Raw genomic sequence first — 12,929 nt, 5'->3', positions numbered from 1 at the left:
CTTTCCACGTGACAATGGCTCACATAAAGTCCACTGAGACACTTTTTACTGAAAGTAAGTTTTAAGCACTTGCTTGGATTTCAGTTTCTGCAGTGTAGCTTTGGTGTTATGCCAGTTTTGATATGCACACTACTTTTATGGATTAAAATACTGCTCAATAGCGCTACATATGAGCTGCTTTTGGTCTATGCTGGTGTATGGTGCAGTCAGAAGCAAAGTCTGCGCTGCGTACACAAATAGTGCCAAAACAAATGGATGGCGTAGAGAAATACTGAGAAACTCTCATAAACTAAGAAGACTGCTAATGTTGCACGCTCTCTCAATGAGCTAAATTATGTAGCAGACCTCACTCCATGTGTAGTGAACTGTGGTCTAGCTTGTTTGCTGTTTCCTCTGGAAATTTTCTCATCAAAGGAGCCGAGGTGACATGGTGGCCAAAATAATTACGAGTTACAGGTAACAAAGCTGCAACAGAAATGCTTAAAACTGCAGATCTTTGAGATTCCACTAGGGGCTGGCTGCAGAAACCCTGGAAAACTATATACACACCAAACCAAAAAACATGATTTTTACAGCAAAAATGACCATTAATCGATTAATTTTTGCTCCGCTAAGATTCTGTCGCTCCTGCTCCTGTGTGTTGATTAATATAAAGCTACTACACAGCGTCTCACTTCATAATGCCATGCAGGATTAACCTGGGCTTATAAATTCACAAGTTATTGTCTTCATTGAAATAATTTTTGAAAATGTTTCAATGTGTTTTATTGTAATTGTGTTTACTGCATGTTTTGAAAGCAGCGACATTGTTCATTAAAATCTAGTTTAGTCCCATGCATTAAATGGAAGATGAAACTTTTCAATAGCTAGTCATAATTTGTGTTCATATACAGTATTTATCCTGTGTATATCAATGAACTTATTATATATATCAGCCGATATATCAGATATCAGTCAATTTATTTGATATCTGCCGATATGTATTGGATATCTGCTTCTTTTTGCCCCCAGTATCGGTATCGACATCGGCCCCAAAAATCCCATACCGGTTGGGCTCTACCATGTATACAGCTTGGTTTAAAAAACGGACTCAAAATAGCCCATATCTCTGTCAGAACACACCACGTGAGGCTCTACTACTGCAATGCACTCCTCATCGGGACTCCTAGCAAGAGCCTACAAAAACTCCAATACATCCAAAACAGCGCTGCTAGGATCCTGATGAAGGTGCAGAAGTATAGCCACACAACACCCATCCTTCACTCCCTCCACTGGCTTCCGGTCTCATTCAGGATTCAATACAAAATCTTCCTTCTAACTCATCATTGCATCCACGGAAATGCCCCCCCCCCCATACCAAAAAGAACTCCTCACACAACAAACCTCATCACGCCTCCGCTTGGGTAACAACTACCTACTTCTGCCCCCCAGGACTAAGCTTTGTACGATGGGTGATTGGGCCTTTAGCTCAGCCGCTCCTCGCTTGTTGGATACCCTCCCTGAACACCTGAGGGCTCCACAAGCAACAGACTCTTTCAAAAAGGGCCTGAAAACCTTTCTTTTTAATAAAGCTTTCTCTGAAAGCATTCAACCTGTCTGTAATCTTGTTTTGTTTTTAACCTTGCTTTACTGTCACACTTTGAGATCATTTTGATGAAAAGTGCTTTACAAATGAAATTCATTATAACTATTATTATTATGACAGGCAGGCATCGTGTAGCTGCAGGCATCGTGTGGAGGCTAAAGGCTGCCCCCTTGCCTCATCCAAACATGTTGATTTCAGAATTTTCAAAAAGAGACCAGCTGGCAATGGGCTTCTACACTGTATCAGAAACAAATGGGTAGCTTCACAGACACTATGTCTACATCTTATACAGTTTTTGCATGTAACTCACAGAACCCCACTGAAAAAAAATGATGTTTCCCTTTAAGAATTTCTTCTAGTGTACTTAAACACCACAGTTACTATGAGAAACACATAGCACATGTTGACTGATTTGTATTAATTACAATAGGTGCTGGGTTGTGACACGTGGTCAAGCACCAAAGTGAGGCCTCACTTGCTTGACCCTTCTGCAGGCTTAAAGCAAAATAAATAACTACGGGAATAAAAAAACACAACATAAATAATTCACCATATTCCGGCAGTGACACAGTAGAAGACATTCACAGATAATCCCCCTATAATGCTTACTGAACTGTGATTGTAACAATGGGAGCCATATCGCCAGGATGCATGACTGATAATTTCCAAACATGAGTGCGACACAGAGAACACAGACGGAAATGGATGGCATTTGGTACTACAGGCTGGTAATTGGATTTATAACAAAGGTAAAGAATGTTCTGGTTATATGGGTTTCTAACACTACAACATATATCAAATAGATAGCTGTATCCAATCATGTCTCAGTTTCTTCACAGATCAATACGGCCTCAAAGACAGATCCACATTTTGTGCTTGGCAGATAGAGGACGGCATGTGTTGCAGACAAAAAAGATAAAGAAACCTCTCCTTTTGTGTTTCCAAGGAGAGGAGGAACAAAGGCAGAACAACAACAAAAAAGAAAGCAGAAAACCAGAGACAGCCACCACTTCCACTTCTCAAGTGCCAGGGAAAAGGATGGAAGGAGAGCACAAACACATGTCAGTAAAGTGTGGCAGCAGAGAGGAGAGATGAGAGGGGAGATGAGATGAGAAATGAGGGGGAGAGGAGAGCAGTGGAGAGGAGCTGCAGGAGATAAATGTCTAGATTCTGGGTTCAGAGATAACAGCCATAATGGTAGACATCCTCAGTACACAGAGGCAGTAAAAAAGATCAAGCTGTATAGCCTTGTAAGTCCCTGCTATTTCTTCAATTTGTTGTATTTCAGATAAGATAGAGGATTTCAATGAGACACCTTTTCAAAATATATCTGTCTATCATCATATTTCAACAAATCCTATCAGAAACACATGATGCATAACATTGGGATGGGTGCTGTATCTTTGTCTCATCTCCTAACTCCTTTATCCTGCTCTGTGTCGTCTGCATACTTAAAGGAATCTTTCTAAAAGAAAATAGAGTAAATATTGAATCATGACTCTTTACTGCATTGGATTTCAATTGATTCCTTGACAGAGAATTGACCTGGTGTGTGGTTAGAGGGGCAGATAAAAGACTTACACTTCCAAGCAGGGCCAGTGTGATCTGGTATCAGTTGACCCCTCAGTCCATAGCAGCCATGTGGTCCCCGTTACTCTCTTGTTCTGACTTGTTAGGGTTTCTTTGACCCCTCGGGATAACTCCTGCTCACATTCTCAACAATCAAAGTGTCGATGAAAGTACTGGATGAAGACAAAGGTTTCTGATGCTTGAGGTCGCAGAGGGGAGCGTGGAAACCTGGGGGAATATAAAAAACAGATAAGAATTTATACAAAAATCAACCACTGCTGAACATTTCACATTTTTAACAGTCAATGAGGCAAAATTTCTGTGGCTTAATGTTAAGGCTGAGTGAAAAAGAAACCCTGAAATGCATGAATACACAAAGCAAGGAGGGATGAGTGGGAGTCTGCATCTGTGCACAACATGTCTGAGTGACTATGCACTGCGTTTAATTAACTGGGTAAGAGTGTGTTGACGTGGAAAGATCTGTACTGTTTAAAGCTCCCCTCTACAAAGAGCCCCCTCTGTATTAACTTACAGAGCCCATTGTTGCAAAACAAATAAAATTAACAAGCTATGTATCTTCAACCATGCAAAACTAATTGTTCATAAATTAGTCTCTAAATCAGTTCCTACACACATGAGAAGTTTGCACATATTTGCCTCTTGTTCCCTACAATGTTATGGTAATAATTACCTTCAGATCTAATGAAAGTAAACAGAAGAATGGCATTCACCAACAGTGTATTGTAATTAAACCCAGACCTCACAAATTTCCCTGAATGCAACTGTACACGAACACAGTTTGATGAAGTGTTTAGGAATGAGTTTGTTGGTATTTACACAAAGACTTTATTGTGATGTTATTCCATCGCCTTGTCTGGGCCTATGAAAAAAAGCCTCTGATGCCCCCTCACACCTACTCTCTTAGAGTCCCACTGCCCACAGGTATGACACACAAAGCCATATTGTTAACATTTGGGCACTGTGACGAAGCCAAGCAGAAAACAGAGAAGAAGAGGTGAGTCAGTCACTTAGACCCATCTGGACGAGCCCACGAGTCTGGGGAGAATGAATGAACAAGGTATGGAAAACACCTCTCTTTTTCCTGAAGTGCTGTACGAGGTTGGCTCAACTTTTCCACATGATGTAAAGTCTTTGGCATCCGAACATAAACATGTTTGCCATTAAAAGCAGCGCATTTAACCCTAGAACTGTAAAGCTGGTTAAAAGGCTCTTAAGGGGTGCAGCTTTAAGATGTGGTGTGGTATTTTACTTCAGTAATGGGACTTAAGAACAGAACTTTTCTGTTGCCAGAGGTGCCAGTTTGTGGAACAGAGGACACTGAAAATGGTTGATATGCCAGACATGATGGCAATTTTTTCACCTTTTGATGAATTGCTAAGTGGCAGGGCTTTACTACAAAACAGTCTATGGTGGGCCCAACACAAAAATGGCTTTCACCATGAAAGCCGGAAGACTTTTTCATACTTTTCATCAATCATTTATTAATTCATCAGTCACTTCTGATCCACATCAGTTCCTCTCTCTATTCCTATCCCTCTTGTAATCACCTATAGGATTAACCCTTTTAGTGCTTAACCAACCACATACAACCTCAACCTCTATCCACCAATCATCCTACCACTGATGCCAACTCACCGACTCACTGACCAGCTCATCTTTGATCCTATCTTTACCACCATTAACACCAATAACTAAACCCCCATATTGGAGTGATCCTCTTCTGCTCCCAGTCTCGCTACTCCTTTAAGTACATGAAGACAACCCAATGGAGTCCAAACACTGTAGATGTAACATATTTCTCACGTTTTCTGAGCTTGTAAAAAAAAAAGATTGCTCACTAACAATGACATCTCTCCTAATTAAAAAATAATCTGTGAGGTTGTGAGCCTCAGTCAAACAGTTATAATGGCAACTGTCCTTCAATAAACAGAATGTAGTGAACAACTTTTATTAGTGAACAAAATATCCAGAAAATATTGTGGACTGACAGTTCACTTCTCAGTGCATTTATATGAGCCATTTCAACTATGTTTTTTTTTTTTTTTTTTTTTTTTGAGGGGGGGGGGCTTCAAGGGTCACTTCAGGTAAACAGGCAGGTGAATGCCTCAAAAAGGGCACAAGTGAAGCAGTGCTCAATAAACACTGACACCACAATAATCCTCATCACACATACCACCCTCAAAGTAAGTCTTTTTTTAATTGGATTAATAAATGGTAAAAAAAAATAACCCCACAATAACCACAGATTGGACATCAGACTTTTTTGGAAGCACATTAAAAACACCTTACTCCTGCACCCAGACAGTAAATAATCAAGTCAGAATAGTCACTAGTATCCCTTGTCTTTCGTGCTACATCACAAGTTATTATTGTTGCACATGTTGCACAAATCCTGTAGCAGCTGCAGGCATGAGTAGGGGTGTGTACTGAATCAGGTACTTTTATAGGTACCGACTGAATTCAGACACAAGTACTGGGTAATAATTCATGTAACATAGAAAGGTACCATGTTTGGGTACCTGAATGCATCCTTGCGACTGTGAGGGTGTGGAATAGTAGGTGATTTTCCATGCTGGACATGAATGCAGCATTGCTAGGTTATATATTGAAGAATAAATATGTTAAATTGAAAAAAAAAAGATTTTGTATTAAACAAATTTTATTTCTTTTTACCACATATACACAAAAAAGTACCAAAATTGGTACTGTGAAGTACTGATACCGATTGCCAAGTACTAGGCATCGATACCGTATCGTTTCAAATGTAAAAGGTACCCATCCCAGGCATGAGCATCTGCATGTGTGAACCTAATGACTAAATTTTTCACCCAACCTTTTCCTGCTAGCAGCATCTTAATTAATAGTAACAAAGGCAATAGTGAGCTAATGTGAGAATGCAGAAAGTAGTAGAAAAATTTGCAAGAGGGAGTGGGTGTAATGATAATGTTGTCCACTTTCAGAAGAGTGTCTCTGCTTACTTTTTGCTGTTTGCCTCAGCTGTCAGTATGAGGTTTTTTACTGTCATGTCATTATTGAGGGAACACCCTCACACATCATGTAGCAAATCTAGGGATGTGAGGTGGTGGTGTGGACAGGCGCTTCTTGAAAATATCAGGGTCTGAGTGTCCTGAAGTTATCTAAAAAATGTCAGGAGCTTATATGTGAAAAGGGCTTTGTACTGCTTCTGAGACTATGGAGTGGGTTACAGCCCAAAAGCATCTAATGTAATGTAATCCCTTTATAGAAAGTCCCTGGCAGGATAACGGCCGTGTATTTAAAAGTCCACACCCAAGCAACGATGACTCAAATGATGTAATTTCTGTAATTTTCTCAGGCTGGGCTCCCCCTGAACCACAGAAAACAATATACATCTGGTTTCACTGGCAGTGTAATGCTCACGTCTATGACATAGAGATTTATGAGGTGTTCCTTATGCTAACAAAAACAAAATACATTGTCCTGGTTTTAACAGAAGAGTAATGTCTCACACTGCTGGCAACATACAAACGACACAAAAAGGTCAAGAAAAAACACGCCAAAAGGAAAAAAAAAAAAACAGTTCACATGACCCCTGACCTCTAGCCTGCGAATACTAATCTTGTTACTAGTCCTGTCAATCAAAGATGAGTCACAGGAAAAGCTCTGTTCTCCAGATCTGAGCACATTTTCGCTCCACACACAGCTAAAAGTTAGTTACAAAGCAGAGTTTCAGAAACATGAATAATAGATAAATAAGGCAGCATGCTATACTTAAGTTTTAACACGCTTCAGAGAACAGGGATGGGCTCTTTGATACCGTGGTTCACTTTTATGAATGCAAAGGATTCCTAGGCTAAATGATAATAGATATAAAATATTTACACACATCCATTCATTTTCACACTATTCTAATCACTTAAACTGTCTTTTGGGAAACTTTTACAAAGCCATCTCCCCTCTCAGCTTTGCACATTCCGCCTGAAGAAGACAGAGACACACTCACGACACACGAATACTGCAGGCACAAGCACTTCTTTTCTGTGCCACTCGCTCTGTCCATTGACTAAGAGGAGAAACATGCAGGCCATTAAAGTTTTATGAGAGTGCAGTCATCACCCAGCGCCTCAATCATTATTTCATAGGACAACAACAGACAACACTGATTACTGTAGCTTAGCATTGAGATGAGATTAAGCTCTATCCTTTTTTAAACTAATATTTCAAATCCTTGCCTGAATCAATGCCAGTGAAGCATTCTGCATTATTAATGACTAAAATGAAGCTAAAGCAAGCTAATCATGTGCTCCCTTCCTGATGCATGCATTCAATATTGATGGCTTTTACCCGGGAGTAGCACAGGCTTTCCTGAGATGACAAATCTGCAGCTTCATATGTAATGGGTTGGACTACTAACACAGTTGCATGCAGTGGAACCTCCATTCACGATGCTTCATGAGGTGAGCAAAATGAGGCTGCGTTATGTAAGTCAAGCCGCAGAATCAGATTTGTGCCAGGTATCTGTTTGTTTTGATGTGCGGGGTATTCTGCACAGAAGCTGACTTGACAACAATACAAAGAGTTGCTATTTAAAACAGAAGAGAAAGACTTCACTTGCTGAAAAACATGAAACAACTCTTCAGTCTTTTGTTCAATCAATGAAAGGGAATCTCTTGGTGTTCACTTTTAGAGTCCATATAAGCTAAGTCAGTACCCACTTGAGTCCTGAACCCACACTGACCGCTCTACTGAGCGTGTCAGAGCTTTCATGCCGTGAAATAAGTAGCCATCGCCGAGGGAAATAGCTGAGGAATATTATTTTAACGCCATCATATCAGAAGATGAGCAGAGTAATCTCCAGCCTCAAGTTTGAGGACTTTGAAAATGACACTTCTGGGCCACAGTAAAGGTGAAACCAGGGACGAGAGATAATAATCTCTGCAATTACAGCTTCAGCACTCGCTCGGCCAGGGGACGAGTTTGTTTCTTTTGCTAGAGTCCAGGAAAAGTGGGTTAGGGAGAGAACCAAGCTAATAGTCCTAAAGCAGTCCTTAGATATGCAACATTTACACATTAACTGTGGCACAGCTGTGTTAAATACTTGATCCTGAGCAATAATCATTCCACTCCTAGTCCCAGTCTTTGATTTCTCGATAGGGCATCATTGCTAACAGCTCAAATCATAGACTCCAGCTGACCAGCTGAATTTACACCAATGAAAGAAGCCTGGTTGATTAGATGATGACAAACAGAGAATAAAAATATCGAGACGTAAATCTGTAATTTTGAAGAACTGGGTTGTGGCAGTCCAGGGGCTGATAAATGTAGAAAAATCTGATGGTGACTAAGCAGAGAAGCTCATTCAGAAGCATTGCTGATTCATGCAACCTTGCTAACTTCATCAGAGTGGAATAGTTTAGATTACTGTGAGCAATAATGGAAAAGTTACCTCACTTTAAGAAGGCTACAGAGTTAGCTGTTATCACCCATACTTAAAAAATCTCCATTAGTACTTATGTTTCAGCTTGGGGTGAATTTGTGACAGAAGCAGAAATCCAGTCAGATCTGACCTCAGGATACACATTAACTCAACATTTTGCAGGGAAGCTGAAATAAAGCTTTCTCTTTGTACCCACTTATCAAAGTCTTGTCAATGGTGGCATCTTTTAAATATTTTTCGTCAGAAAATATTCTTACAGTATGGTTGCTGCTTGATCTATGAGTACAACAGACTATTTTAAAGAAACTAAGCCAATACAGCTGAAGAGAGACAGAAAATGTTGGAGTTGGGTTTGACAGGCAGCAAAAAGTTGTGGCTGGGAAATAAACCCGCATCCTTTGGGGACAAGGACCCTGGGGTCACACTTACAGATCTAGACCAACACACCTGAAACAAAACATTTTTCTCTACTGATTTCTGAATTTGTGTGACAGACGTCTCCACATCATGTCAGGGACCTGCTCACCCTGGTGGTGTTACAATCTGCCACAACAACTACAACAAACAGCTTAGTACTATACAACATTGTCATAATTTAAAAAGAGACAGATTCTTCCTTGCTGCTACAACCACTCATTTAAAGTCTTTCAGTTATAGCTAACTACATAACAAAGAGACTTCATTCTCTGCATTTAGTTTCTCTTTTTCTCAATGTGTAGCAAGCCTTTGAAATTATGCTACAATACACAATACAATAATGATAAATATAATACCAGACAAATAAAAGGTTAGCTGTGTGTAACCTACATATACACATATCTATTAGTTAACTCTGATCTTTTGAAGGTGCTTAGTTTTAGACTATGCTATTTCAAGTATAAGAATTGGTACTTTAAAAAAAGACAAGTAACACCTTTAAACAGATTGTTCTTTGCACAGATGGAACTATTTAGCTGATTGGGTCTGACCTGTTAGTTTGCTGCTTTCTGTCTCCTTTAGTGTCAGTGTTTACTGAAACAGCTTCTGGAGTTTAAGCGCTGCAGCTCTCATTAAAATGAAAAGTCAGTATCTCCCTTCACCATCAGAGAACTTGAACACTTCCTCTCGTCAGAGCAAGTCATGGTTTACTTATGAAACACTGACCTAGCAAGTGAGCATGGCAAGCAGCTAAGCACCAAAAAGGGGCTGCTTATTCATGATATCTGATTTTAAAAAGAGAGCTCGGCATGAGTCAGGTTACATTTGTGAAGGTTGTGATGGTGAAACTGCATTGTATCAGAAAATTAAAACAGAGTAGATATCTGGCCCACATCCAGATGCATGATGAATACACTAATTTCCATCCTACGCACTCTGTCATAATCAACACTGCAGACTGCAGCACAATTAAGAGCCATTGCAGCAGAAATGACAACAGACAACGCACAAAGAAGACAGAAGTTAGACAGTTAAGATCAGTGAATCACAAAAAAATAATTACCTCAGCACCAACTGAAAGATGTATCCAGCTAAATTAACCTCTGGTTAGCACACGGAAGAACAATGAATATGCCAAGGACAATGTAGTAGTGTTATCAGGATGGTAAATGTTAAATTAAAAATCAGTGCGAATAACAGATTTGCTTTAGTTTAAAGAGAATGCTCTCCAAAACAAAACATGCCCATGTATTCACACTCTCTTTTAAATTAAGATACTACACATAAATCTCTCTAAAGCATCTTAAAATAAGAACCACAAAATAGACTCCATACTGGATCACAACAGGGAAGCACTGAATTAAGTTTTATGACTGTCATCTGACTGAACATCCATAGCAACCCTTGAATTATTTCCCAAGCAGATGGATATCACGTAACCAAGAGAAGTGTATCACGTTGACTCAACAGTGACTCAAGGTTTTCTATCTGAGCTGTTGTCATATCAGTATCCTGCATTCATATGCGCCAGGGTTTATCTCATGTGGCATCTGCAGCTAAGCCACAGCAGTTGGACACAGGCCAATGTCTTTCTCACCTGGAGTCCTCATCGAAAAATGAGTCTGCCTAACTATAGCCAATGTATTCCCAAGGTGGAGGAGATGTGGGTTATGTAGTCCAATATTTAGATCACAGATGTGCAGTCTGAGGTAATTCTATAATTAACAGCAGATTTTACTGGGTCATTTCATCAAGAATAGGGCTGAAGGTGTTGTTGTGAATGAGGTTATGTAGACATAATTCATGTGCACATGCAGGTGGCATGGCACATGGCACTCATATGCATATTATAATCAATCTGATGTGTCCTACATTTTACTGAATGTATTTGTCATCAGTGCCACACTAAAGAGAGGACATATGTCAGGAATTTTTGCAGAGATTGATGTTTAATTTGAGGATTTTTGTTTTATATGAGCCCAAAAACAGGTCTTTGAATCATCTTTTGTTTGAATAATGGCTGTCATGTTTTAAGTATCACGGGTAAGGTATCATATCACTGCAACCTCGTGCAACATCTAGTGTTTAGCATGCAGCCCACAGGCCTGTCTACTACATGAACACTATGTGTACTCGCCCCCTCGCGTTTTCTGTCTAGACCTGTGAAGATGCCGCGTACCCATTATATGATTTTAACATAAATTTTATCTGATCACCGCATAATCAATGAGAATAGGGGCTATAAGAGAAGGCTGGGGCGATCACATGGGGCATAGTGGTCGCAGATCGTATGGATTTGCTCCACTAACCCATATTTACTATATGTGGTTGGTCCATGTTGCTCTGTGCTCAGGAATGGCTGCATTGACGAAGATGCATCTTCGCATTCTTTCCCCCCTCCCTAGAGATTTGTCGAAGCATTTTCTGCTTAATGCGAAACGCAGTAGGTGTAATAATAAGATGATAAAAAGGAGTGGTACGCATGAAAGATACACAGAATACCAAGGAAGGATTATGAACAAATAACAGAGAAATCGGTCGCTGTTTACGCGTAAATACACAGATTGATAGCCTAAGTAGCCCGGCTGCTTTCCAGTGCTGTTGTTTTCCCAGCATCTTACCGTGGTACTTTGCGGTGACCTCGCCTCACACGGCGCAGCAGCTGATGATGTCGGTTTCTGTCTTCCCTGCTCCTCGCCGATGTTTCTCTTTCTCCTTCAGAGTGTCACACAAAACACAAGAAGCTGTCGAATCATCTGACCGAAGCCGAATAATGTGTTTAGCATCCCCTGGTGATCATGTTCGTGGCAGATCTCTCTGAGGATGCCCGCGCGCCTGCCTGCATGCACGAGCTGAGCGGATACTGTTATGGCAGCCGGAGTGAGAGCGGAGACCCTCCCCCGGGCGCAGAGCTGTGTATCAGGTGGACACTCAGCATCCTTCACATTCCTGCATCACTGGACGGCAAAGGGCAGAAATGTGTGTAGAAAGACTCGGGCTTTTCTGTTTTCCTCTCCTGTGGTAGTTTTCACGGCTGACATTTAGGATAGCATGTGACGTTTGTTCAATAGCCTCCGTGAATAACAAGCTTACGCTGTGGCATTCCTGCAGTGTGCCTCTTGGGGATTTACTGCAACCTTATTAACTTTTATAGTATTTTTTCTGAGTTACAAACTAACATGTTTGATGCCGTGTTCTTCTTATTATTTTTTTTTCAATAAGGGGGCATGTTTCTGTGTGCTAACATTTTTTTAAGCCATAGGGAAGAGTGGGGTAAACTAAATTAATTTCACGATGTCTCACGTCAATGGAAATAATTAGAACACATTGGTCATGGAAATATAACCTGTCAAAAAATGGTCTTTGTGGCTCAACTTGCCCCAGCTAAGGGGTAAATTGCTCCACCTCAAAGGGTAAATTGAAGCACATGGGGGTAAGTTGACCTCTTGACTTTTTTGGTAGCGTTCCTTGAAGTTGATGAACCAATCTCGACCTAAAAGAGTAGGGACATTTTTAAGAATCTGTTTAGCTACAAGACCAACTGTTTACCTGAGTTGAATTGTAATCTGCACTACCCGCTGAACGGTTAGCTTTCCAGCTTTCGGGGAAAAGGATATTGTTTCTCTCTGCCATTTTGTAGGCTAGATCACAGGATTTCTTTGCCGTGAGGCCATGGAACTGGTCAGCCAGTTTTTTCACATGGTTCGCAAGGTCTTCCTCCATCTCCTCTGTAAAGACCCTCTTTGCATTTACTGTCCCTGTGTAGCCTGCCACTGTCACTTCCCCTCCCTCTTTCTTTTTTAGGAATCTTCGTAAGGTTGACCTGTCAATATTTCTCTCTGTGGCCGCTTTTCTTAGGGATTTTCTACCCTGGACTTCGGTTGCTGCTCTCTGCATCTCCTCAAAGGGTGTTGAGCCCCA

At 40.6% G+C, this 12,929-nt stretch overlaps 1 protein-coding gene across 1 annotated transcript in view; it reads right to left on the bottom strand.

Annotated features, from left to right (window-relative positions):
* The window catches only part of LOC141794913 (receptor-type tyrosine-protein phosphatase epsilon-like), a 29,277-nt gene extending 17,221 nt beyond the window's left edge, over positions 1 to 12,056 (bottom strand). The window contains exons 1-2 of the mRNA XM_074675542.1: positions 11,630 to 12,056; positions 3,167 to 3,382 (exon numbers count right to left, since the gene is read on the bottom strand). The gene's annotated coding sequence lies outside the window, so the exon portion shown is untranslated. The remainder of the gene's footprint in view (positions 1 to 3,166; positions 3,383 to 11,629) is intronic.
* Between the last annotated feature and the right edge of the window lie 873 nt (positions 12,057 to 12,929).

Source organism: Halichoeres trimaculatus, unplaced genomic scaffold (assembly GCF_033239565.1).
Source record: "Halichoeres trimaculatus isolate MK-OKI-2021-1 unplaced genomic scaffold, fHalTri1.1 fHalTri1_scaffold_8, whole genome shotgun sequence".
Classification (NCBI taxonomy): domain Eukaryota; kingdom Metazoa; phylum Chordata; class Actinopteri; order Labriformes; family Labridae; genus Halichoeres; species Halichoeres trimaculatus.
The sequence above is the reverse complement of the archived record's forward strand: the minus strand, read 5'-3'. Positions and strand labels throughout refer to the sequence as shown.